This window comes from Gopherus flavomarginatus, chromosome 2, assembly GCF_025201925.1.
Source record: "Gopherus flavomarginatus isolate rGopFla2 chromosome 2, rGopFla2.mat.asm, whole genome shotgun sequence".
In the NCBI taxonomy this organism is placed as follows: Eukaryota; Metazoa; Chordata; order Testudines; family Testudinidae; genus Gopherus; species Gopherus flavomarginatus.
Window position 1 is genome coordinate 100,454,411 of NC_066618.1, and position 27,309 is coordinate 100,481,719.

The following is a 27,309-nucleotide window of genomic DNA, read 5'->3' on the forward strand; positions in this document are numbered from 1 at the left end:
TTTTTGAGATTAAACATATCAAAACAAACTTCTGATATTTTCAAAATGAAGTCGTGTGTGTGTACCTGCACGTGTGGAAGGGTCAAAAGCTAAATGAAACGTTTCAATTGCCCTGAAATTTTTTTTTTCCAGATTTCTGCTTCACAAAAACTGAGATTTTTTTACTCAATTTGCAGTCGAGGAACCCTTTTTGATATTTATAGTTTTCACAGGCTGAGAAAACAGTTTCCTGCTCAGCTCTAGTTATAATAGTAGCTCTGTTTATCAGTATAAGTGTCACAAAATTAAAAAAATCACTACTAATGTTTGTCACACTTGAGATTTAATACGTATCTAGGAAAATAAGCCAGCTCAATGTTTTATGCATGCACAGAGCTATCACTTCAAAATCAACTTCAAAATGGTAACAACTCATCTAAAGTGTTGTTTTAAATCAGTCTCATTTATATAGGCAGTAATCACTTCTTGCAGAGCTGCCTTGCCATTGTCATGCCATTATGCAAATAAACACCCATGATAAACCATGAATATTATTTCTTAACCAACTTAAGAGATCATTTTATGGAATTGTGTTTAGTGCACAGCAGTAAGTACATCTTAAAATACTCCAAGGCCACTTGTGGCAGCAAGCAACATCGGATTTTAAGTGTAGCAAGTGCTGCAAAGGATGTCAATGAAAAATAGCAGCATTCAGCTATCTGTAGCCTCAGTTCAGCCAACTTGCTGTTAAGACCATAATATGTATGCTGTTTTTGAGACATAGGTGCAGATGTAGTGCATATCAAATAGATGCTACCTTTGGAACCTAATTCAACTGCCGATAAAATCTTCGGAAAGACTCCGATCTTTGACTTGAATAGGAGATGGATGAGGCCTTTGATTAATAACTAAACTCACTTATTGGTCAGGCCTTTATGATACACCTTCACCATACAAACGAAATAACCAGAGTCTCTGGGATTATGGATTCAACCCCTGGAATAGCCAGTTTAGTACTTCATCTTTGTTTGTGTGGAAATCTTTCAAAAGACTTTTTATTTTTAAAGTTTTGGATGCTCTGCATGGACATTCTTGCTCCTTCATTTCCAGAACTATGTTGGCAGAGTTGGGTGTACATGCCTAATCTGTGCACAAAATGATGTCCTATCGTGCAAATATCATATTTGCACATGGCCAGATGTATGTTGAGACTGGAGTTAAATAACCAGTTGAGGCCTTCAGTTATCTGCAGACACACAGTTGTTGAAATCTGATCTTAAAAATACCCCATGCCACTTACTATACAAGTAAGGCTCCAAATGTTCTCTCAGATGCACACCAATGTTATTTAGAGCATGCTGTGTGGTGTGGCTGTATGTCACTAGGCCTGTATGCCATCTGTCAGTGCAAGTCTACTTTAAAGCCGGAGAGTGATGTTTTTCGTTTAACAGAAGCTGGAGATACACATGAAAGTATACTATAGTTCCTATTATTTCAAATTAAATGGAGGATGAGGGCATGTAATAGAAAAATAATGGATCCTTTGGCTGATTTTAAACATTTCAGGACAAAGCAATGAACACAGGAACAACCTTGCAGTGACACATAGGGTTTGGGGAAGGGATTAGATTAGTGGTTCTCAACCTTTTATTTATCAGGATCCTTTCTTCTGCCTAGCTGGGCTCCCCCTTCTATTGAGCAATATGCCTGTTCATGTCCCCCAAGGTGAGAATTTATGAATTAGCTGGGTCTGATGGTTCTCTCCCACTACTGATTACTGAAGTGTTCTTTCCTTCTTAAGAATAAGTAATGTTTGCTGTGCTTTCACTTGTTTTCTTTCATCCTGGATTTATTTCCTTTGTCTCAATTTGATTGACTCATCTGAGATGGGTTTCTATTTAATTGTAAAAATTTCTGTTCCTTTAAGGGACTGTTCTGGTCAAGTATCCTCTTCTATATTTGAGAAAAACATTCTGAAGCTTTAAAAATTGAAATTGGAAATGTCAATGCTTGTCTATTTTCCATGAGAACAACAAAACCAGAATGGTTACGCTGGAGAGATGGTTTCCTGGGGTGTGAGAGTGGAATACCTAGAGAATGTGAGGGTTACCCTGTATTCTTACCTTGCTGATTTTCATTGGTGGTTCACTGATGTGGTTCCACCCCCCACCCCCTTCTACCAATGCCTTGCTAGCAGGGCAGCTGTCAGCTAGTATTACTTATTTCATAGAATCATAGAACTGGAAGGGACCTCAAGAGGTCCTCTAGTCCTGTCCTCTGCACTCAAGACAGGACTAAGTATTTAACCAAATAGTTAACCTATTACTGAAAATGAAAAGGTTTGATATGGCAATGGAGTTGATGAAGAGAACACACTCTGACATCTGCAGGATGTTAATCTTCTGTACCAAAGACCTTCAGTTGCAAAGGGATGCATACCCACCTCTCTAAATCAATTGGAGTTCAAGTTGACAACCAGCAATACTTTGCAGGACATGCTGTGAATCTTGAAGGACTGGGCCCAACATTGATAAGCAAGATCGAATTGTAGTCTTACAAGGAGGCAGGCTTTTGCTCTTTAGTCATTTAAAAGGTCTGTCAAACATATATGCTTTGTTTTAATGACTGGAGAGAAAAGAGTTTAAGAAAATGAAATACACATGAGAACAGGTTTCCACTTCTGAAGTTCTTTGGGAAGTTGCAGTAATACTGAACAGAATTGTACTCCTTCTACAATTGCCACTCTAACTTCCACCAAAAGCTAATTGCTTCTTGCACTTTCTATTTTCATGTCATTTCAGTAAAGAAGGAAACTAGAGCTTAATGCTTTATTTCCCAAAAAGTTTGAGTACATTTCTCTTTATGTTAATATGTACAGTCTGAAAAATAATAAAACACCCAAACCAACAGGTGTTTGAATCTTGTACTTTGACATTAAAATGTTGGGAATCAGGATGGCACAGATGCTTAGCAGTGGCAGAAATGGTCAGAGTTTCACAAATATTTTGGGTGCACACAATATTTAAGAAACCAAATTGACAAGTTGCACTGATTCTACACTATTATATGTGGATGAGGAAATCAAATCAAAACATCTGCTAAGGATGAAGATCCTGCCCTCCCACCTGTAAAAACCTTCTTGCCTCTGACTTATCAATTCTCTTAAACAACTTGTATGTGCAAAGTTCATCTTCAGGCAACACAGATAAGAACCAGGTGGGACAATACAATATCCTTCTGTGGGCATAGAGATATGCCTTTGTGAAAGTGAGCTTTTGGAAGAATGATCTGGCCTGGATGTGGGTTGTGATGCCATACCCTAAAATGAAGCGTAGTTAGTTGAATTTTGTGTTAGAAATAGGATAGTGTCAGAAGTAAACATAAGAATTTTAACACAATAGGTGAAATCCTGGCCCAAGTGGTGGGGCCAGGATTTCACCCAATGTATATTACCTCACCTCCCTAAGTAGGTAACCTTTGAACAGAGTGTAGATAGCATCCAGAGGACGTGGATAGTAGTTAAAGAAGAAACACAGTGTAGCAAGACAAAGCATAGTAAAAGAGAATAGGCCCAGGTGAATTATCACATGTTCACATAGGAAGGTATATAAAATACATTCTTCATACTAAGTGTCATAAAACTTTACAGAAGATTTGGATAGAATGATGGTATTTTGCAGAGTCACTAACAGGCAGATCCTAACACTAACAGGCAGAAATGGAAAATTACATATAGAGATAGCAGAGTGAAAAGACCTGAAATTCAAAAACAGCAATGATGCAAGTAACTCTCTTTGTTGACTATTTACTTTGACTGGATAAGTAGGGAGACGGAATAGTGGTGATTTAGTGTCAGTCATAAAATAAAGGGATTAGGAAGGATTCACTGAGAAAATGGCTTGGTAAGAGAGAATCACAGATAGATGGGACAGCATGAGTGAGAGATCTATCTGCTTCTGTAAGGAGTTGCAAGGGGAGGGAAGGGACACACAAATGAGACCAAGAATGGAAGATCTGAATGTGTAGTCAGATGAAAATGTCAATAATGAAGTCAGATATGGGGGATGTCCAAGGGGTGTATTGAAAATCAGGTGGGCAGTTCTGAATTAGATTTGGAGAAGCATGGGAAACTACTCTAAGCAAGAGAGGATGTATCTCTCTCTCTCTCTCTCTCTTCTCTTCCTCTCCCCCTTTGCACACACAAGATGTGACTCTCTGCCTTATATATGGAGTGAATTAAATATGCCTGCTGATTACCTTGCAGCCTAAATTTAGACAAGTTATTCACATGATTAGTGTCATTAACAGCAGTGGGAAGAAAGGGTTCACAGTCTAACCTAAAAAAGGACATTGCAATAGTTAATGCAATGTTCACTGGAAATACAGTCAAAATAACATTCCAATGACGGTGATTAGGCAGAATTATAAGAACTGTAATTCTAGGGAAGATGAAGGAGATGAAACAGTGAAGGAACAGAAATTAAGATTAAATCAAAGATTAAACAATGAATATAAATTTAGATCACTAAAAACAAGTACTAGGGAATAGACTTGTTCACATAGTAAACAATTGCTCAAGGTATTTTGAAACATCAGAAATGGATCATTCTGAGCCATATAAAGTCTAGAATGCCAGGCCATGAAGAGAGAAAAATTAGATGAATCAAAACATATAAACTCTCTGAATCCTGGCACACCTTCTTAGATGTCTGGTCCCAGAGGCAGCAAAACCATAGTGATTCCACTCTAGAGTGGCACAGACTGTGAAGAACCCATGCAGGCGGCTCTGTACAGCCATGCATTGCATAGTTGTGTACTCTGCAGAGACTGACTGTGGAAGCAAGGTAGGAGCAGGCTACACAAATTGATCTGTTTGCCAACATCCTCTCCACTTCATAAAGGGATTTAGTTCCTGTGGAAGATATTGTAGGCCATGGGCTACAGTAGTGGCACCCTAGTGCCTATATTATTAATTCATGGCTCCAATGAGAGGAGGATTAGGCTTTTTCACAGGGAAGAGGTTTTCTGCTGTTTCAAGAAAACATTTAAACACATGCTTAGGTCTCATTGGCTTCAGTGGGACTTAAGCACATGCTTAAAATTCAAGCATTTATGTGACTTCTGTGAAATGGGTTGCTTTCCTAAACTGAATCGTAAGAAGGGACCCTCAAAAATGAGCAAATTTTGGGTAGGGACCCACCAGGCTGAATTGTCAGATTTATTTCATGGGTAAAAATATGCATATCTCCTTAAATTAATCCTCATTCTTTTCAGTGATATATTGAACCACTTTTATTCATTTATAGATCACAATAAGTAGCAAGCAATTGGGAAATAATGGTCTTTACCCTCTGAAGACTCTCTCGAAGACTTTTCCAGCAGCTTCCCCAGTCCATGTTCATTATTTTCTAGCTGTACATCTGTTTTATCAATTGCTGCAATCCTGTTCTACCATAATTTGTGGATTTTTTGTTTTCATAGTAGCACCATGACGAGCAGAGAGTGATATTTTTTTATGTCCCTACTTCTTATGACCAATGTGGAGTACAGCTACCTTCTGTCCATCTCTAGAAAAGAGCAGCCTTTGTAGTAGCAAATTTACATTTCACTTTGCCACAGTCTGTTATCTGGATAGGATGTGTCTTTTCACTTATGTGCAGAAAAAGCATCTTGGCTCTAGATTTTCTGTAGTAAATGCTCTAGCCTGCCTAAATTAGGCAAAATATGTCTAATTATTAAAAACTCTTATGAATATGCTACAAGTTTGATTTGATTCTGTCAGTGCACACATTGAAATGAATTTCCAACCTGCTGTCTTGCTTATTAGTACTGTCAAAGTAAAGATATCTTTCTTGTTTTCACATAAGTATTTGAAAACCTGTCAAAGTGCTGAAGTTTTCATTATAAACTTAGCATTACTCTGTCTTCATGGGGCAAGTTCATGCGTTTAGTTTTTTTTTTAAAACGAAACATGACAGTTCATTTCCTTGTCTCTTAATTAGATTAATAGATTTAGAATCCATTTATTTTTACTAAAAGACATGATGCACATTTCTTTACAACGGGAAAAACAAAGAACAGGAAATGCTTCTTTGAAATCTTATGATGGTTGAGGGTCTCTGGGCAGGAGGCATTTGAATGGAAAATGTTTTGTGTGTACAATACATTTGCAGTTCACAAATATAAACCTATACATTTAATTCCTTTAGAATATGGATTTTTATAATCAATATTTCAAGGAATTAAATGTATAGGTTTATGAAAAGATAGCTAAGAAGTATGAATCATAGAAAGTAATTTGCCAGACTTTCATGAATGTACTAAAACATTTTTATTTTTTGAGGGGGAAGACATAAATGAAGAAAATGAAAAGAAATAACTGTGTACATATATTTTTGTAGCCAGTCTGGGAAAAATCCATTTTTAATTGGATCTTAATTTAATATATTATTTTGACAAAGATTTTTCTAAGCATTTTTAGAACATAGTGTAGTTTTCCTCTTGCTGTCTTTCTTTTCTGTGTACATTCAAAGAATGTCTGCTGTTCACCTGAAGATGCTTTTGATTGATGTTGTCTGTTTCACAAAGAAATGTGAGTGAGGCATGCCATATTTCTTTTTCAGGGACATTCTGTTAACAAAGAAAAGAGAAGTTATTACTGTAATATAATAAGGAATGTGCCTATACACACCAAGAAATGAAAATATTTACAAGCAATCCAATAATTTCATCAAATCAGCTTGCTTCTGAGATTCTTTAAGACTTTATATTTTTCACATACTAATTTGGTAATATAAACTGTCTTTATCACTTTTATTCTGGCAACATTTCAATTTTCCTACTCAAAGTGGTAAGCTTTTACCCCTATCTACCAGGAATGAAAAAAAATTACTCATGACTTCATTTTTTTTTCAATTCAATTGTTAGAAAAAAAAGTTAGATATTTGTTGGAAGTTCTTAGAAATATCATTTTGCTTATCAAAAGATAAAGGGTATGCATTTTATCTTGTCTTCCAGCAACTGGCCATCAAAGTAAAACACAGTGGATAAAATCTTGGCCCCATTCAAGTCAATAAGGCCAGTATTTTACCCAAGATGTCTGAGGACAGATTTTCAAAGGTATTTAGGCACCTAGTGGGACGTTCCAATGCATGTAGGCACCTCTGTGCATCTCAGGCACCTAAATACCTTTGAAAATCTGGCCCTTAATTCCCACAAGAGCAGATGTGGTATAAAAAGGTGTGTGTAAAAAGTTTTAGGAAGATTCCTGTTGTCCTACCCATACAACATACAGTGGACCTAACCTTCTCCGCCTCCTCCCTGCTCCCAGCCCTGAAGCAGCTGTCTAAATTGCACCTTTACTCCATTTTGCTCCTAGAAATAGACAGTTCTGTTTATTTTTAATGTGCTAATTCTGATTTAATTTACACTGGTGTGATTGAATTGAGTTCAGTGGAGTTGCTACTAATTTTTGGTGGGATAAGTGAGACGAGAATCTGTCCCAAAGTGTCCATATGCACACGTGAATGTGAGATTTGTTCACTTGATATTCAGTTGGTGTAAACTGGTGTGTTTCTAAGGTAAATGGGACTGTACAGATTTACCTCTGTTGAGAGCCTGGCCATTTGGCAGCAACTGTCAAAAACTGGTCCCCTGTGTGTGATTGGGGATGGGCAACCATGAGAACCAAGGGACTCAAGGAAACTGAACCATCTTGGAGAAACTACTAGAAGTTTGCCCAAAGCTCAACTTTATCCTAAAGATTAGAAAGTGTATGGCAAAGCCTTGTAAGCTTTTATCTCCACAATCTTTATAACTGAAAATTTCAGATGGTAGAGTCTTTAATACAAACATCAATAAAATGCCACTCACTGACTAACAAATAATTTGTGTGTTCCTGTTAAACTAGCATCTTGAAGTTTGGAACACTTATTCATTATAGAACAATCTCAGGAATGAAATTTGACCCTCTCATAAAAGATCACCTAAAGGACATCAGTCACTTTCATTGGATTTCAAGCACCTGTCTCAGGGTAATAATTTAAAACTAAAGTAATTTCTTCTGAACTGGTCACACTGAGTATGAGGAATCTAATAGGGGAAATGAAGGTCAGATGAGGCCACCACTTCTATTTATCAGGCTTTAGGCAAGAAATTGCCCATAAATATATTCATTGGGTAGGAGATGAGGAAAAGGTACATCAATGTTACTGTTGCATGCAATAGTAAAATTGGTTATTTGTTCCTTAGCAGTTCTATATTTGATCACTGGCAATTAATGTCAAAACATCAGTAAATGGGAAGTGACTTAATTCCACACTATGCACACACAGAACTTTCACTTTTCAAAAGGCATAAGCCTTCTGATATTAATATAATATCTAGCTGTTAGAGTGATTAAGGTCTCTTGAAATGGCTTCATTCCTTCATTTTATCATGCAGAGAAAATTAATGAAAAGCATTATTTGGAGGCTACTATATAGCAGTCATTTTGAAAAATAGAAAATGCAAACTCTGTGAAGTGTTTCTAAATCAAAACATTTTCAGTTTTTCTTTTATTCCTCTGCTGCAGCCCCGCCCTTTTCTTTTTCCGTTCTGTCACCGAGGGGGCGGAAACCAAATGAAATTGATTGTTTTTGTTGGAATGAGAAAACTGGAAAACATAAAATAATGAAGTCTTCTTTTTTTTCTGAAACTTTCTGTTTCAAACACTTAATTTTTTTTGTCAAAAAAAATCTGCTCTAGTATCTAATGAATGAAGGATTGACTGAGATGAAAGCAACACTTTGACTACAAGCTGATTTCTCTCTTTCCTGCACATCCCCAGCTTAAATATCAATTGCTGCAGCACTGAAAGTGAAAGCTTGCTGAAAATGACTGAATGAAGTACAGGTGTTCATGTAGATAGCCATATCTACTCAGAAGTCAGACTGCTCTCACCTACTGTGTGTGTAGATATAAGGGTATAAATTACATCTTAAAGTTTGAACACATACTCTTATCTAACTGGCCACAAGACTTTGTTCTGTGTGTAGTGATTTGTAGATGTCCCAATTTTATAGGGACAGTCCCAATATTGGGGGCTTTTTCTTATATAATCTCCTATTACCCCCGACCCCCTGTCTCAATTTTTCACACTTGTTATCTGGTCACCCTATTCGTAGAGCAATCATTATGAAACCTACGACACGTGGTGAGTCAAACCTGCATTTGAAGCCCTTCCTTCCCTTCCCTGCATTTCTGCGAAGTTTGGATCCCTTTCTGTTTGAAAGACAATGAGTAGGTTCTCAGCTCATGTAAATTGACATAATTGTATGGATTGGGTGGAGCTCTGCCATCTTACACTAGCTAAGGATCCGTCTCCATGTATAATGCAGAATATAGCACACAAATAAATATACTAAATAACAGCTTTTATTTTAAATACGTAGTCTTAGATTTTCTGGAGGCTTTGTAAGATTTGCTGGCGTGGACACTTTTCATATCTGGGTGCATATCATTAAATAACTGAATCTGTATTTGGGACTTGAAGCTAACAGAAGTTCAACTGACTTCTGTGGAAGAATGTTTGAAGTGCATACTTGAAAATCAGGTCACTTGTTGAAGTTGCCTATATATGGATTTAAGTGTTTAACGTTACATGCCTTTGTTTTCCAATTGATCCTTTGGAGAGAGAATAATTACTCCTAGGAGCTCTGCTCATTCTAAAGTAAGAAGGATCTAGTGGACTGCATATGTGAGTGGCAGCCAAGAATTGAAGCCTGGACCTGCACCTGAAAGTGAACTCTTGTACAGTTATCGAGGCTATGACACCGAACGTCTGTCTCTTAGCTCCACAACAGTAAAATGAGGATGAGAATACCTAACTGGGCACTGTGATAGTTCACTAGTTAATATTTATAAGGCATTTTACAATAAAAGGCATTGTGATGTGTACTGTATATGCAGGCAGGCATTACTGGGTTAGGGCTCTAATGGTGCTAAAGTTTGTTGAACTTCCTGACAACATGGCCCTACAGCATCAAGTATATCCCTGATGTTATATTATTACATTCAACTTTCCCCATACAGAGATTTATGAATGGTTCTGTTTTTTTAATTTATGCCACTTGAAAATGCAGCAGTAACATTGCTTGAGGGTTTCTGACTTCAGGCACAGAGAACCTACCAGTAATCCTGAGATCCCCAAAATTAGGAACTGGTGGAAATTCTCTCTCTCTCTCTCTCTACACCTTACAGACAGGTAACTTCCATAAAACCGTTAGGGGCAATGGCCAGAGCATTACCATTTTATATACCTGTTTATGTAAATATGAAATTCCTGGATGTAGAATCACTCTGGGATTTCTATTCTTTATGAGAAAGATCACTGTAGTAGATGAGCTATAATATAAATTGGAAATAATTTTAAAAGCTTGTTCAAGGCTATTGATTGCTTTGTCAAAGATTACATGGTTTGACTTTCTATGTTTGCATTGATGTGCTCAGACAAAGATTTCCACAAAGTTTGAGGCTTACTTTACTTCATATCTGGAAATACTGCTTTTTGTAGGGTGTTTTTTTTTTTTTTTAAAAGCTTATTAACAAAGCTTGTCACTGTATTTATTACTATGAGATATCATTACTTATGTCAATTCACCAGAAGAGCTTGGCAGTATTGTATCTAGCATCTGGTTTTCTTCTGATACCAGTGTAAATTTCACAGTGATGCCATTGGAGTTTAAATGATATGAGAAGCAGTCTGTTTCTGACAGCCTGAAGTTATAATACTTTCTACAAGCAAATGGCATAGCCAAAAAATGGTACTGAAATGTTAACTACCTGCAAGTGCTCACTGTCTTACTAGCTACTGTAATAGACACACACACAAGAGCCTAAAGAGCTTTTTAGCATCTTGCTTCTACAAGATGGCATTCTGGGAATGCCCTTGAAGTATTAGCCAATTAGAATTTGATGTTATTGCCTCACTTGAGTAAGTAAAACTCTTTGGATCCATGCTTCTGGGAGGGGACAGTTCCTACTGTGCTCAGACAAGTCAAGGATGGGGGAAGGGGGAGAATAGATACATATAGGTCTCTCTGCATAGAAGCCTGGATTTTTATTGCTATGTTGTCACAGCTGTAGGTAAAAGTCCTAAATTTTAATGAATGTATCTGTTTTTAAAAATGCATAACTGTATCCTTCTGACTTTATTGAACATGAGTATATTAGCTACAAATGAACTTCTATCACCAAATCATCATAAAGATAATGCTTGTTGGTTTAATATACCAAAAAAAACCCCAAACCCTCCAGATTGTGCTGAGGCCTGCTTACAGAACCAAACCTAGCTCCTACTTCATGAGTGCAGAGGCTAACCCTATGCTTATCGGGGACTCAGTGCAGGGGTTTGCCTGTGTTTAACTGCAGGGTCTGGGACTAAATAGGTATATAATTTGTTAATAAAAATGTACATAAATAATTATCTTGCAGTACTGATTCCAAAATTATTTAATCCTTTTCTGCTTACTCCTTATATACACATTATTGTCATTGGTATGGTGATTGGTTGGTTTGCTTTTTTACTTCAATGGTTACCCTAGTTAATAACTTACCGTATCTAACCTTAGGTTTTAGGTCCTGGCCACCCAACTTCAATAAGATGTACTGGAGTGTAATGCTACAGAGCCCAGGTACAGTGGAGATAGCATTTTTCACTTTCTCCTCTACAACATTAATTAACAGAATGAGACAATATAATGCTAGAAGCAAGCAAAAAACTAATAAATGTTTTTATCTTCCCAAGCCACTTTTTACCAGTAAAAATCCTTCTGTGACCATATACCAGCTACAGTCTATCTACCAAGATAAATTGCTGTGAGTGCAAGGTTGCTTTTTCCCTTCCATTATATAAAAGTAATTGTTATCACATTGTGTCACCATTTGTATTAGAGGGGAAAACAAAAAGGAGATTCTTACGCTCAGCTGCTGAGTTTCAGCATCAAATCTGCAATAATGTTGCTAGACCCACCACAGGGGAGAGATTGACACATCTCTCTGATATTAGTAAGCTATTTCAGAAATATTTCAAGCAGTTATATAAAGATCAAAGTCAGGCTTTGATAAGTGACAACTAGATTTCTAACTTCCCAGCCTTTAGGCTTTCTCAATTATGTGAGGGAGGGAACTCTTAGACTTAATCATCTTTAGGAAATATTTGAAGTGATGACAAGTATTGGGATAGTTTCTTTGAGCATGTGTTTCCACATCATATTTTCAGATGGTTTTTTGGTCAGAGTTGGTGATAATTACTGAACATACTAAGGCCTAGTTTGATTCTAATTTCACTGCCATGCTTTAGAGAGAGAAGCTGGGTTAGGTAATACATTTTAATGGTCCACCTGCTGTTGATGAGAGAGACAATCTTTTGAGCTACACAGAGCTCTTGTTCAGGTCTGGGAAAGGTACTCAGTGTCACAGCTAAATAAAATATCAAATCGAGTTTAGCATAGGAAGTGAGATTTTGAATAGGAGCAAGAGCTGTTTTCCCTGAGTGCTGCTGTTGCATGATATAAATGGCATACAAAGGAATGTGCCTTAAGTTTTTTAAAACTCATTTATTCTGACGGTCAGGCATTAAACACATTAGAATTCTATCCAATCTGCCATTGTAATATAAAGTGAGGCTTATACAGCAAAAAATTTGATTGAAGCTTTACAAGATTAAACAGTAGCTGCTCTTTTACCCCAAATAAAAGCACTCTGTGGGCCTGATTCCAACTGCCCCTAAAACTGGATAGATCACAAATGGCTTGTGTAGAGTTACACCAGTGAAAAACAGGCATCAGAGTGGTTCAAATCAGGTCTTTTCACTTGCTGGGAACCTAATTTAAGATTATTCCTATTCAATTTAATTGCCTGCACATTGTTCACACTAGTGACATTTTGCATTTCTCTAGCACAGATTACTAGTGTCACTATAGGGACTGGAGCTGCCAGAGTTGAGTAACTTTTCTCCCCAGACCTGCAATAGCTAGGTTGCCTGTCAACATTGTCAAACTCTTGTTTGAACCATCCAGCTTAACTAATGGTTTTTCCCCCCAAAATACTTTCTCATTCCTCTGTTACTTACCTATTGATCCACTCTAAAGCTGCCATGTGCATTTTTAATGGATTACTGCTGAGGTGTATTAGCAACTGCTTGGCACTTTCTACTTTTCTTCAGAGTTTTTCCTTCCTTTTAAACTGCTTTGTCTCACTGCCTGCATAGATGCCCAGTGGCAATGACACCATTGTTAAAAACTGTTGACCTTTAGTGAATATTGTTAGGTAATTTTTGTTCTCCATTTTGAGAATGATTTTTCCCCCAGACTTATAATTATGGAAAAGGATAACAGTCAGAGACAGACTTCAATCAGCGCTAAGTGAAACTTTTATTATGGTTCCTGATACAGTTTGAAACTCATCAGGTTTCCTTACCTACTCCAAATTTAACTCAAGTCAGAGTCAGCAAAACGGTTCAGTAACTTGCCTTAGTTCACAGTTTTGCTTCAAAAACCAACAAAACTCACATTTTTCATATCCAGTTGAGTTTTACTTTGGCTTTGTGATAAACTGGACTGTTACAAACCCACAGAGACTGTTGTTTTTTTTTTAAACAACAACATAAAACTAGAGCTGGCTGAAAGTTGTCAATAAATATTGTTGTGAATTTTGATTAAAAACAAGGGGAGGGGAGGATTTGTGAAACTTGTCTCTGGGTGTGTTACTTTAGCATATATCTCCTGATTTTACACTGTTGAATTTCATGCACATAGATCAGATTTTTTTTTTACAATCCAGTAATATGTGCAGTGCTGTACAAGTCATAAAAATGAGGATAGTCACTGAGGTTAAGAAAATTTTGCCTCTGGCCCCAGCTCTGGAATCAGATCCTCTGCTTTATGCATGGACCCCAATAGTGTCTTTGCTCTTTTGCTTTTCATCAGTTGTGCTGAGACAAAAAGTGAGAATCTTGGAAACCCTATAACAAAATTTTTAAAGTTGTCTACTTCAGCTAGCTCCTCGTAGGAATTTCTAATATGGATTTTTCATTAAAAATGCACAATGAACTACTATTGGTGTTTTTTCACATCAGAACATACAGTATGGTAGACATTCAGAACCTAATACTGCAATGTCTTGAGTGCCTCTTGTGTGGAGGGCTTCACATCTTTACCTTCCCATTTAAATCAGTGGAAGATGAAGGGTGCTCTGTTCTTGTGAGTTGGGCCCAATGTGTCAGAAAAGACACCTTTGCAAAAATGAGATTTTGTTTTTTAAACAAAACTAAAGCTAAGAGTCAGGACTTCACTTAGCTAATTTTAAGATCTACCATTGTAGACATAATTGCACTTTTATTCCGGAATTTGTGTTCTTAATTGCTCTTCTATTCTTCTCATGCAGCATCTGCGAAACTGTTCAGCTGTCATGCTCATGTAGGCGTTTAGCTTTATTGTTGTGAATCCTTGTCCTGTTTTGGTGAGATCCAGCATATTGCTTTTGAAAGGAGGCAATATTTCTCACAAACCTGTAGATTTTAAAATGTTGATAATAAACTGCATTGTCTTAGATACTGAATATTAAGATACTGCCTATGGTATTTGGTGGGTATGAGCTAAGACCTAGCCATCTGTACAATGATTGGTTAAAGAGGCTCTAGGCTGGAGTGGGTGGATCTTCATGGAGTTCAGGAGCAAAGTGATTCCATTTCCAGGACACATTGCAGTTGCTGTTATCACCACTAGGCGGTAATGGCAGAGCTGTCCCTGAAACATGCACTACTATGATGTGGGCAAGTTTGCCCTTTATAATTTCATACTCCTTTGACTTGTTCTGCATTTCCAGGCTAAATGTTGCAGCAATTTAAAAGGAGAGGTGAGAGCTGCCCCAATGCATAAGTGCAGAGTTGGCTGTCCTCATTCTGCCTCCATCAGCACCCGTTGGTGTTTATGCATGTGATAGAAGCAGTGTGGGTTGAGCTGCATTTAAGGCCCTCCCTGTTCTGAGATGGCAAAAGAGAAGGATTCATTCTAGGCGCCAACCCCTAGATTAAAATATTTGTATTTTAATGAGGATTGAGATTAAAAGAACTCCAAGGAAATTTGTACTATCTTACCTTTCAGTTAACATATCTTACAAATAAATGTGAGCTATAGGTCACGTAAACACAGGGCCGTCTCCAGGCCACAGCGTGCCAAGCGTGTGCTTGGGGCGGCATGCCGCGGGGAGCGCCCTGCCGGTTGCCGGGAGGGCGGCAGATGGCTCCGTTGGACCTCCCGCAGGCGTCCCTGCGGAGGGTCCGCTGGTCCCGCGTAGGTTCACTGGAGCCGTGGGACCAGCGGAACCTCCGCAGGGACGCCTGCGGGAGGTCCACTGGAGCCGCAGGACCGGCGAGCGGCAGAGCGCCCCCCCCCCCACCCGTGGCGTGCCGCTGTGCTTGGGGTGGCAAAATGGCTGGAGCCGGCCCTGTGTAAACAAAACATTTTTCTGTTCTCAGATAGCATAACCTACAGTGTGCTTTGAGACTATGGAATTTTATTTTTACCCAGCAAGTAAAGACACATAATTATGAGTGGTATTAAATAGTATTTTCAGATCTGTCTTTCACATGAAAGACAGAAAGGAGGAGATGTCAAAATCGAACTTTTTTTGCCAATCATCTTTCATTTTAAAAGAAAATAAGTTTGCATTCATATAACAACTTTGTTAAAGAAATAATTGTTCTGCTAACTTTCACTTTTGACACCAAGTTAATTGTAATAATATTAATCTATTTGTGGAATCTAATTAAATCTCATTGCTTGCAAAACTGAACAAATGTAACTTAAGGGCTCTGTGATTTCAAAATTTTGATGTGGAGCTCTTTAATTACACTTGACCACTTTTTGATATCTTGCTTTATTTTGTTCCTTTTTTATAATTAGGAAAGGAACCTATGCACAGGGAAAAATGCAAGTAATTCAAAACCAAAAGAAAAATAAATCCTATTACTAGACAAATGTTTCATTTCCATAAAAAATTGACTCGTAATTACAAAGGAGAGATGAACAGCAGATAGAAGAGGAAAATATTACAGCCTAGAAAACTACAGCACTTGTGAGGACTTATTTCCATAAATGAGTGTGGTGCCACAACAGGAGAATCAAATGATTTCTGAATACTTATTTTATGCTTCCTATTAAAATGTGGACCCAGATACCAAAGCAGCATACTTTGATGAAATAAAATTATTTGTGAAAATGCCTCAGAAGTGGAAATAAACTGTTGCATTCTGCAAAAACAAACAAGGACTGTTTCTCCATGGAGAACCAGAAGGACAGAAATCTATAAATTGAAATATTCACTTTGGGCATCATCCTGTTACCAGGAAAGTCTACAGGCATTCAGTGGGATTGTATTTCACCATTCTGGGCTAAATGAGAAATAAACAACTTTAGTTTTTCTTTCAACCTTGAAAGATGGGGAAATGCTTTGTATCTATAAATTGGAATAGCATATTGAGCAACCTTGTTTCTTTCTACAGAAAAGTTCCTGGACTCATTCCTGCATGGTGCTGAGCCCTCTTAACTCACTTCCAAGTCATTGGGAATTGAGGACTCATGGTTTTGTAGTTTGCTGGTGGTTTGGTCCTATTGTAGGCTGGATATTATATTAAAGTACATGTACTATTTGACATGGGTACAATACATTTTAATTAAAGATCTGTGACTCTGATTCAGTAAAGCTGAAGCACTGGACTTCAGTGGGGCACAAGCAAATGCTTAAGTGACATGCTGAACTTGGGCCAAAATGGATTTGACTGTGGTTACCTTAGAATAGGGGAGGCATACTTTATGCTAGCTTTAATTTAGGTAGCACAGGTAACAATAGCTGTAAAGATGTGGTGGTATGAGCCAACAGCCAGTGTACATACTCAGGATCCCTCTGCCTGTGTCAAAATTCTGACAGTTGAGGCTCCACTGTGGCACTCAGATTAACAGCTCCCAGAGAGAAATGTGGAGCTGTAGGAAGCAGGATCTCTTCACAGATTGGACATTGATATTGGAATATCCACTGCTTGCACAAGAGATCCTTATTTTGTTGACTTCGGCATCTGTGCATGCTGCAAGGTCCATCCATTTATTCTGTTGGTTTTTTTTTCCTTCTTCCCCTAAAGGGGATAGATTAGAATGTTTGTTTGGTTTTTTGGGTAGGTGGGTTTGCCTTTAACTGACTTTTGGGCCTTGCACCTTCTGTAGCTATTTACACCAATGCAAAATGGTTTATCATTCTCATTTGGTGATGGTTTGCACTTTTCACTGGGGCAGATGACTACACAAGGTGCAGGTTAATAGAGAGTCAGGCTCCTTGTGTGCATTTTGTTTTCAATTGCCCATGCTCCTGGTGAGCAAGATCTCTATTACATAAAATGGAACACAAGGCAGAAAGTAGCCCGCCGCTCCACACACAAGCACATTCTCATCTATTTGTGCATGTAGTGTTTTAACGATATTTAAGGCAGTCAAAACACTTGAGAGACAGAATTAAATCAATATACCAATGAAACTGGCAACAATTCTTGTCATTAGCAGCATTCTAAAGGCTCTAGTTCCTTGCAATTTTGACTCCCAAATGAAGTAACACAGTATTAAATCCAATTTAGCTGACCTGTCACTAATTCATAAAGTTTCCATTGCTGTGAATGTGTTCAGAAAATCCAAGTGCAGTTTCTTTTTAATTCGAAGTTTAATGATCGGTGCAGTCCATGAAGAAATGACTTTGATTCTTTGATGAACCCTGAGATATAATTCACAAGATGATTCTCATGTAAATCTGTAACAATACAGTGCTGGTAATTATGCACACTTGGAAAAGGAGATCGTTTTCCATAATTTTAATTATTTGAAAAAATATTTGAAATTTCTCAAACATTAAAAATCTGAAACATTTTAAAGTTTTTGAAAACTTTGGTATTTCTTCAGCTTTGTATTTACGTAGCTTCTTAGGGAAACACTTCTCTGAGCTTATTTTAAAGACTGAGTCTATTGTCAGTGTTACTAGAGAGTAACTATTTTTCAGGCTTTTTTGATATTAGGATATTTCATTTACTTGGAACAATTTTAAAGTAACTAGTTTCAAGTATCCAGTGAACCAAATTAATTATTGCTGTTTTTCTATAGTCCTCACTAATTATTCAAAAGAAGGCTTCAATAATAACTCTTCCATAACTCTTGTTATGCAAAGAAGTAAAATGAAGCTATTAGTAACTAACTAGTCTTCCAGCACATCATAACACAGTCAATTAGAATCTTTCTGCAAGGCTAAGAGCTTTTTGAATAGTTCTTCAAGGCATAAGGGTGGAAAATTGCTACTAAATAATTTAGTTGTCAGTAGCTCTAATTTTCTAATGATTTCTTAGCTTGTGGCATTTAATATATAGCTGATGGGGCTCAACATCAAGGGTCTTCTCCTGTATCATGCTGAGCACCCTATCTGTTTTAGGTACTTTTATATGGCTCCTATTACCATAGTGTGTGAATGCCGCACGCTGTTGAATCCTCACAACATCACTGAACTACTATCTACATTTTACAGGCTGGGATCTGAGACACAGAGAGGCTCAGGGACTTGTCCAGGGTCACGCATTTTCTTGTCCACCACTTACCTCTCTGTAACACTGTGATTCTAAGCCCTTTGGGGCAGAGCTTGTCTTTTTAGTTAGTAGTTTTGTACAGTGCCTTACATAATTAAATCCTTGGCTGGAGTTCCTAGATGCTCCAATAATAATCAATAGTAATAATAAGGTGCTTGGCATTTCACAAGGTAACAGGAAGCTATTTACCACAGGAATTTTAGCTATTCCTATCATGGGCTGGGGAAAGATTACATATATAATTGTGGAAAGCTTTGATCCTGAGTGATACACATGTGCGGCAGGATGCTGCAAGGTAGTGAGTGCCTTCATTGTGCAGTGGGCGACGAGGGTGCTCAGCACCTTGTACGATTAGGCCCATTGTCTCTTTAGTGCCTTTAGGTGCAGATGGCTGCTGGTGACATGAGAAAATGTGCAACTGACAAATTCACGCCTCTCAGGTGGTGCTGGCAGATAAGATTGTTAATATGTGCTGAAGTGTTTGCAGTAGGAGTGAAAACTAACTAGCTAAATAAAGCCCCTTGAGCTGGTTGTAAAATAGTTTTAGGAAGTATTTTATTGAGAAGATGACTAAAATCCCTTAAACTGGGATTTTATATAGAGCAGAAATGGGCCTACACTACAAAGTTGGAATATGATCCTGGACTATCCAAAACTTTGGAGGTATTAAGATTTTATATTTCTTTATATGAGAGAGAGAAGGGAGAGATCTGAACTTCTCCAAAGATCACCATGTTTGTATTCAAGATTTTGTTTTGGGCCCAGCTCTAAAACAGTTGGATTAAAACATAATGGATTAAAATAAGGATTGAGATCTGATCTTCTGAGATGCTGAACAGGTCTTGTGAGGAGCTATGCAGTCTGTGCCTGTTGACTTTTTGTTTGTGGTGGTTGATGTCCCACAGGATCTAGCCCTGAAATCCTAGTAATGCAAAGAGGGGTGAAATCAACCCCCTGTGCAGAAGATCAGTGGGCCTGTGCACCCCCTCAGTACCTCTTAGACCACTGAAGTAAGCCATAAGTGATGTATAGGCTTTTTGCTGTTCTAGTTTTCCCCCATTTTGACTCACCATCTGATCTCTCTCTCTCTCTCTCTCTCTCCATCCCTGAGCTCCTCATTCAAACTCAGTGACCCCTATATCCTTTCACTTACTCCTTGTCCCAGTCTCTTTGCCCATCCAGTTTTCTCTACATCCTAGCTCCTCGTCGGATGTCTCTTCTTACATTCACTTAGTTCTAGTCTCTTTGTCAAGCCAATCCCAGTCTTCCCCGCCTACCTCCAGCTCATCATCTGATATTAGTGTTCTCCCCATGAACCCCCCCCCAGCTCTCCTCCCCTTCCCAGTTCCTCTTAACTGACTTCTAATCTTAGCCTCCCCTTCCCTCCAGTTTCCTTGCCCAACCAGTCCCATTCCTTCCATGCATACTCCAGTCCACATCTCACCAGACTCCTTGCAGAAACCTACATATCCTCCCCCTCCTCCCCCCACCCGATCCAGTTTTTGTCCTCTCTGCATTTGAGTGTGACCACTTCCCTCTACACACCAGGAGGATCGGTTAATGCTTAGGAGTGACAGGCTCTCTGTTCTTAGTTTAAGTGCCTGGGCACACCCTATCCTGGAGTAAGTCTGACTGGGAAAGTCCATCTTCACCTCTATATCTCTTTTTAGGGGTGGAGAATACCCATTTGCTCTGTGGGAGATGGCACATGCACAGTCTGCTTAGCACTAGGAACTGAGAGGATGGAGCATGCTTGTTGTGGATGGAATTTTGGAATTTGGTTATTTAAATCTAATACATTTTGTATTGGGCATGTGCAAGCTGTGATTTCCCCCCCACTCCCCAAAAGGCTTATAACTTGGCCATATTTCAGAAGGGCAGGAAAGAAAGCTCCGAATTAAGGAAAAAAGGGCATCTCTGACACAAAGGCCAAAGTTCAAGCCCCAAAGCATGGGAGTGCTAGAGCCGTTCAAATAAAAGTTGGCCATGTGACATTGCACCCCATAATGCTTTATAGAAATATGCTTGTCATGGTATAATTCCCCACTCTGAACCTTAGCGTCCAAAAGATGGGGTACCAGCATGAATTCCTCTAAGCTCAATTACCAGCTTAGAACCTCTAGTGCTGCCACCAACCAGGAATTCCAGTGCCTGGTACACTCTGGTCCCCCCAAAACCTTGCCTGGGGACCCCCAAGACCCAGACCCTCTGGATCTTAACACAAGGAAAGTAAACCCTTTCCCTCACTGTTGCCTCTCCCAGGCTTCCCCTCCCTGGGTTACCCTGGAAGATTACTGTGATTCAAACTCCTTGAATCTTAAAACAGAGAGGAAAATTCACCTTTCCCCCTCCTTCTCTTTCCCCCTCCCAGACTCTCCCTGAGAGAGAAAGTAATCCTAACACAGAGAGAGAAAATTAACCTTTCTCTCCCCCTTCCCTCCTTTCTCCCCACCAATTCACTGGTGAATTCAGACTCAGTCCCCTGGGGTCTCACCAGCATAAAAAAACAATTAGGTTCTTAAACAAGAAACTTTTAGTTAAAGAAAGAAAAAACAGTAAAAATTATCTTTGTAAATTTAAAAAATGGAATAAGTACAGGGTCTTTCAGCTATAGACACTGGGAATACCCTCCCAGCCTAAGTATACAAATACAAATTAAAATCTTTTCAGCAAAATACCAATTTGAACTCCTTTCAGCCAAATACACATTTGCAAATAAAGAAAACAAACATAAGCCTAACTCGCTTTATCTACCTAGTACTCACTATTCTGAACTTATAAGAGCCTGTATCAGAGAGATTGGAGAGAAACCTGGTTGCACGTCTGGTCCCTCTGAGCCCCCAGAGTGAACAACTAAAATCTAACAGCACACACACAAACTTCCCTCCCTCAAGATTTGAAAGTATCCTGTCCCCTGATTGGTCCTCTGGTCAGGTGACAGCCTGGTTCACTGATCTTGTTAACCCTTTACAGGCAAAAGAGATATGAAGTAGTTCTGTTCCATTAACTCTTAACTATCCTTTTATGACAGTATGAATGTAAATATGACATAAAGCATATTCCAGTTATGATACATATGCCATGTAACATCTTTGCAAAGGTTATGTTCTGAATGTATTCTTCCTATTTGTATGCATGTATTTTTATATCTGAAGTTATGAGTGTTGGCTCTATGCTTGTATTTAAAGTCTTTGCTGTAGGAAGCACATAAGACAGATTTGATCAACATAGCGTGAAGGGTTTATTCAAGTAATTAGGAGTACTTAACTAACAATGAACATTGAAAGACATCAATCCACATCTGAGATTTCCTGGGAACATTCAAACTAACATGTATACAACGGTGTCAGCCTGTAAAAAACTGTATCATGCGTGGACATGTGACTTGCCCATATGATTCCAAAACTCCATCTTGTAGCTGTGATTCTGCATACGAGGAGAGAGGGGTTTTCACCTACAAAAGAGAGACTATATATGTCCCTGGAAACTCCCCCGTTTGGTCGGCAGCTGGCACAAAAGATAGCCTCTCCACCTCAGAGGGATGTCTGAAAGAAACTGGAACAAAGGACAGTAATAACAGGGGTGTGAGTGTTTGCTGGACCCAGACTAGAAGGAAGTCTAGTCTGTAAAAGCAGCAAAGAGACCTGTGGCACCTTATAGACTAACAAACGTATTGGAGCATGAACTTTCATGGGTAAATACCCACTTCTTCGGATACTAGTCTGTAAAAGAAGCTTATTGGAACATCTCTGAAGGTGAGATTTACCTGCATTTAGTTCCTTACTATATTAGGCTTAGACTTCCGTGTTTTGTTTTATTTTGCATGGTAACTTACTTTGTTCTGTCTGTTTTTAGTTGTAACCACTTAAATTCTGCTTTTTATATTTAATAAAATCATTTTTTACTTATTAATTAACCCAGAGAAAGCAATTAATTCCTGGGAGAGAAAAGAGCTGTACATATCTCTCTGACAGTATTACAGAGAGCGAACAGTTTGAGTTTACCCCGTATAAGCTTTATGCAGAGTAAAATGGATTTATTTGGGGTTTCGATCCCATTGGGAACTGGGTATCTGGGTATTGGAGACAGGAATACTACTTAAAGCTGTTTTCAGTTTAACCTGCAGCTTTTGGGGGACGTGGTTCAGACTTGAATCGGTGTTTGCAGCAGGTTGCATGTCTGGCACAGCTAGGCAAGGTACTGAAGTCCCAAGCTGCCAGGGCAAATGGGCTCAGAGGTAGTCCCAGCACATCAAGTGGCAGTTCCGAAGAGAGTTTTTGTGACCCAACCCATCACAGGCCATAGTATTTTAGATCTGCACATAGCCTATTTTCCCCAAGCCCATTTTTGAAAAAGGCTGACCCACATTTGCTGATTTCCTCCCTCCTCCACCCCCCCCCTTTAAGTCTGAGGTAACATCTGTCATGGAATATACCAGCCCCAGTGCTTAAAGTTTTTGGCAAAGTTATAAGCAACTGAGAAGAGTCTTATAGTAGGAAATGTTGGGCAACCTTAATATGTAGCACTATCAGCCCTTCCTAGAATATATTTATTTTTCTTGCCTTCAGATATAATGTTATGTTCAGAAAGATTTTATATTAATTAGATCAGGAAAACATTTTTTAAAAATCTTCTTAAAACATGTTCATCATTCATCGTACTTTACTAGTTCTAAGCAGTGTATTGCCAAATAACAGGTTTGTTTCAAAAGAGGAATGATGGCCTTTATTTCAAAACGGTACAGCTGATTACTGGAGAATGGCTCTCTGCATTTTAAATAAAAGTACTATATTCCATTGTACAAGGCACATTCCTTTGTATCTCTTTTTCAGTGACTTCCGTGGGTATAAATATTACCATAATGAGAGGAAAGAAGCCTTTAGAACAATGGATACAGAATCCAGTCTGATAGAAGTGTTTCACATATTAATAAACATCAGAAGATATTTAAAAAAAAAAACCTGGCAGAGCCATTATTATCTTCTCTAATGGGTGGGTCCTGCAAGGGCTTATTCACATGCTCAATTTTGAATGCAATTATTCAGATGATTAAAGTCTCTGGAATTTCTCATTCAGGTAAAATTCAAAATTTGTGTATTTTTGCAGGATTAGGGCCTAAGATGTTTTCATGCACGCTTCACTGCAATGATTCTTTATGTAGATTTTGCATTGAACTTGGTTTTGTTACATCAGCCTTTGTTTTAAACAGTTTTATTTCTCTTAAGATAAAGAGTCTTTTAATCCCCAAAGATTTTTTTTCTGCATTTTGCAGAAACCAACCCTTGCTGAACAGAAATTAAGGCTATTATCCTCCAATCCATGGAAAAACTAATGATGATTTAATTATTAATGATAAAATATTTCCATTACTTTGATAAATAATTAACGTTAACAATGCAAATAGTCGGTATATGCTCAAGAACTGCACTAGCAGTAGAGAGTCTGCCTTGAGATCCACAATAAATTCAGTACTGTTTTTTCTTGGAGCTGATAGGTACTGATGTATATTAAAAAGATGGCTTAATTATTATGTACACAAGTGGGGATTTTAACATTATAAAGTATCAAGTTATGTTTTTTTTTCATTTAAAACAAAACAAATACCTTAATAAACTTAGCTATGCAATGTGAAACCTTTTCAAAGATACTTAGTTGCCCAGCTTCCAACAGGACTTAGGTACCTAATCGTGCCTTTTGAAAAATGCTTTTCAAAGCTAATGCTTTCTTTAACATGTGGGTTTACATCCTCTCTTATCCTCAGAGCCAGTCCCACTAAATCACTGGGATGTCAGTATAATACATCTCATTTCATAGGTGAATGGTTTGTTTTTAGTGTTATCCTGAAAGAGACTTGGACCAAGACTTCTAAAATGAGTATCCAAAGTTAGGCTCCTAACCTCATAGCTAGGTATTTAAAAGAAGTGGCCTCATTTTCAAAACTATTAAGAATCCATCCGTTCACCTTAGTCTCACTTGGAGCTATTGGGTGCAAAATTGAAATTCAGGTCACTTATTAAAAGACTGACTTTAGGCACTTGTTTCTGAAAATCTTAACTTTGTTTTCATGTTCTGATTGTAATTCCTTTCTTTCTTTGTTCACTTTCTTGCCACTGTTAATATGTGAATTCAGAGGGTATATTCAGCATGCAGGTATGGTCTTACCTCATGGGGTTGTAGCTCCAATGTGTGCTACCAATCACAGTCTCAAAGGTTAGGATTAGGGATTGGAGAGTTAGATATTACTCCTGTTTCATGGATTGAACATTGATTCCTGTGCTTTGAGGTTGTTATACTTCTCCTGGCAGGGTAAAGGATCTAGTTTTATGATAAACACTTGGAGGTTAATGTAATCTGTTTTCTGGAGGGTTTTGAAGGAAAAAGGGTAACTGAAGACAGATGATATAAAGTATCTATCTGTAAAGAAATCATATTGAAAAATGAGGAAGTTTTGATGGTAATAAATATAAATAAGAAGGTAGGAACTGTAGAAAATGGATAAGGGAAGCAACCAAACAAAAGCAGAGAAAACTCTGCTGGATGTAGATAAGGACAATAAGAATGAGTTTTTTTGAAGTATACCAGGAACAAAAAGAATGCCAGCAATGATATAGGTCCATTACTAGACAGAAATTGCAGAATTAATCAGAAAAGGAAAAATTATTAATTATTTCTGTATTTGGCGAAACAGATTATGCAGTCTTATATAATATAACACTTTTTCCATTCCACTAGTATCTCAGTAGCAACTACTAAAGTTAGATATTTTTAAATTACTAGGTCCAAATAGCTGCCATCCAAGAGTTTTAAGAGTTGGCTGAGGAGCTCATTAGACTGTTAATGTTGGTTTTCAGTAAGTCTTGGAACATTGGTGAAGTTCCAGAAGACTGGAAAAAAGCTAATGTTGTGTCAATATCTAAAAAAGGGTAGATATAACTCAGTAATTAGAGTCCTGTTAGCCTGACACAGATCCTAAGCAAAGTAATGGAGTAGCTAATATGGGATTCAATAAATAAAGAACTAAAGTGGTTAATATACTTAATTTGTCCAATTAAAATGGATTTGATGAAAATTGATCCTCTCAAACTAAACTTGTTTGTTTGTTTTAATGAGATTGGTTGGTTGATAAAGGAAATAGTGTTGATGTAATATTCTTAGACTTCTGTAAGGCGTTTGACTTGGTATCACATGATGCTTTGATTAAAACACCCAACATCAGAAATTAATATGGCACACATCAAATGGATTAAAAGCAGGCTAACTTATTGGCCTCAAAATATGATTGTAAATGAGGAACTTAAACCAAGATGATGTGTTTCTAGCAGGGTCCTACAGGGTTTGGTTCTTGGCCCTATGCAGTTTAATATTTTTATCACTGACCTGGAAGAAAAACATCACTGATAAAGTTTACAGATATAAAAAAAGAAACAAAAAATGGGTAAGCGATAAGTAGTAAAGAGGAGAGGACACTGATTCAGAGTGATCTGGATCCTTGCTAAACTGAGGACAAGCAAATGTGTTTTAAACAGCTAAATGTAAACTTATTCATTTAGGAACAAAGAATGTAGCTATACTTGTAAGATAGGGGATACATTCAGAATGGAAATAAGGTGTAAATTTTTCACAATGAGAATAATGAACCATTGCAACAATTTACAAAGGATTGTGGTGGATTTTCCATCTCTTGCAATTTTTAAATCAAGAGTGGTTGTTTTTCTAAAAGATATGCCCTAGGAATTATTTTGGGTAAATTCTGTGGCCTGTGTTGTACAGGAGGTCAGACGAGATGATTGCAATGGTCCTTTCTGACCCTGGAATCTGACTCTGTGACCACTCCATCAGTGATTTGATTTTTTTTTTTTTTAAGTAAACAGTCTAATTAGTTTTTGTCCTCTGGTATTAAGTGAATGACTCTTTGGATCTACGTTCTGTAGTTTTGTTCTCACATGTTATGATGATGTACTCTTGTTTTGTGAAAGGAAAGATGGTTAGAGAGCTGATGGCAGAATGCTGCCATCAAAACTGAATTATGATCTGGCAATGTTTGAAGAAAAAAGGCTTTTAAAATGTCATCTGTACTATGGTGAAGGTCAAGATTTAATTTGTAGATTGCTTGCTTAATCCAGTCTTTGATTTTCCTCAAGGCTGGTATCAGGCGGTTGCTGGGTGCTGTGAGAGGGGGATGATGGAGAAGAACCCAACAAAGCGTAACTAAGGCTGTTAAAAGGCTTAGTGAGGAGCTATGTACTGAACTGCTTCCAGTATGCTGATGCCACCCAGCTCTATATCTCTGTCTCCTTCGGAGAGCATAGCTGAAATTAGGCTATAGAGAATATTTTTGCAAGCAGTCATTTTGATGAGCTTTCCATGTTAATAATACACAACACCGACAGTACTACACAGTGTGAGAAGAATTAACCTTGGTATTTTTAGTGCTAAAAGGAGTAAAACCCAATCAAAAGCCAAGAAGTTGACACTCCTTTCATGAGAATGGCATTAAAACAGCTGTTTAGCTTCCCCAATCCCTGTGGTCTGAACAGTTAATGTGATAAAAATTTGAGAGTTTTTCACACGGACATTTAATTAAAATGAAATTGCCCATCATTGTTACTGGCTACACAGAATCTATTTTTATGTTGATATTATTCTAATACTTTAATAGGCCAGGATTGATTTTGCAG

The 27,309-nt window shown here is 37.9% G+C and overlaps 1 protein-coding gene across 1 annotated transcript in view; it reads left to right on the forward strand.

Annotated features, from left to right (window-relative positions):
• Nucleotides 1–27,309, forward strand: part of CNTNAP2 (contactin associated protein 2) — a 1,698,090-nt gene that overhangs the window by 130,604 nt on the left and 1,540,177 nt on the right. The window lies entirely within an intron of this gene.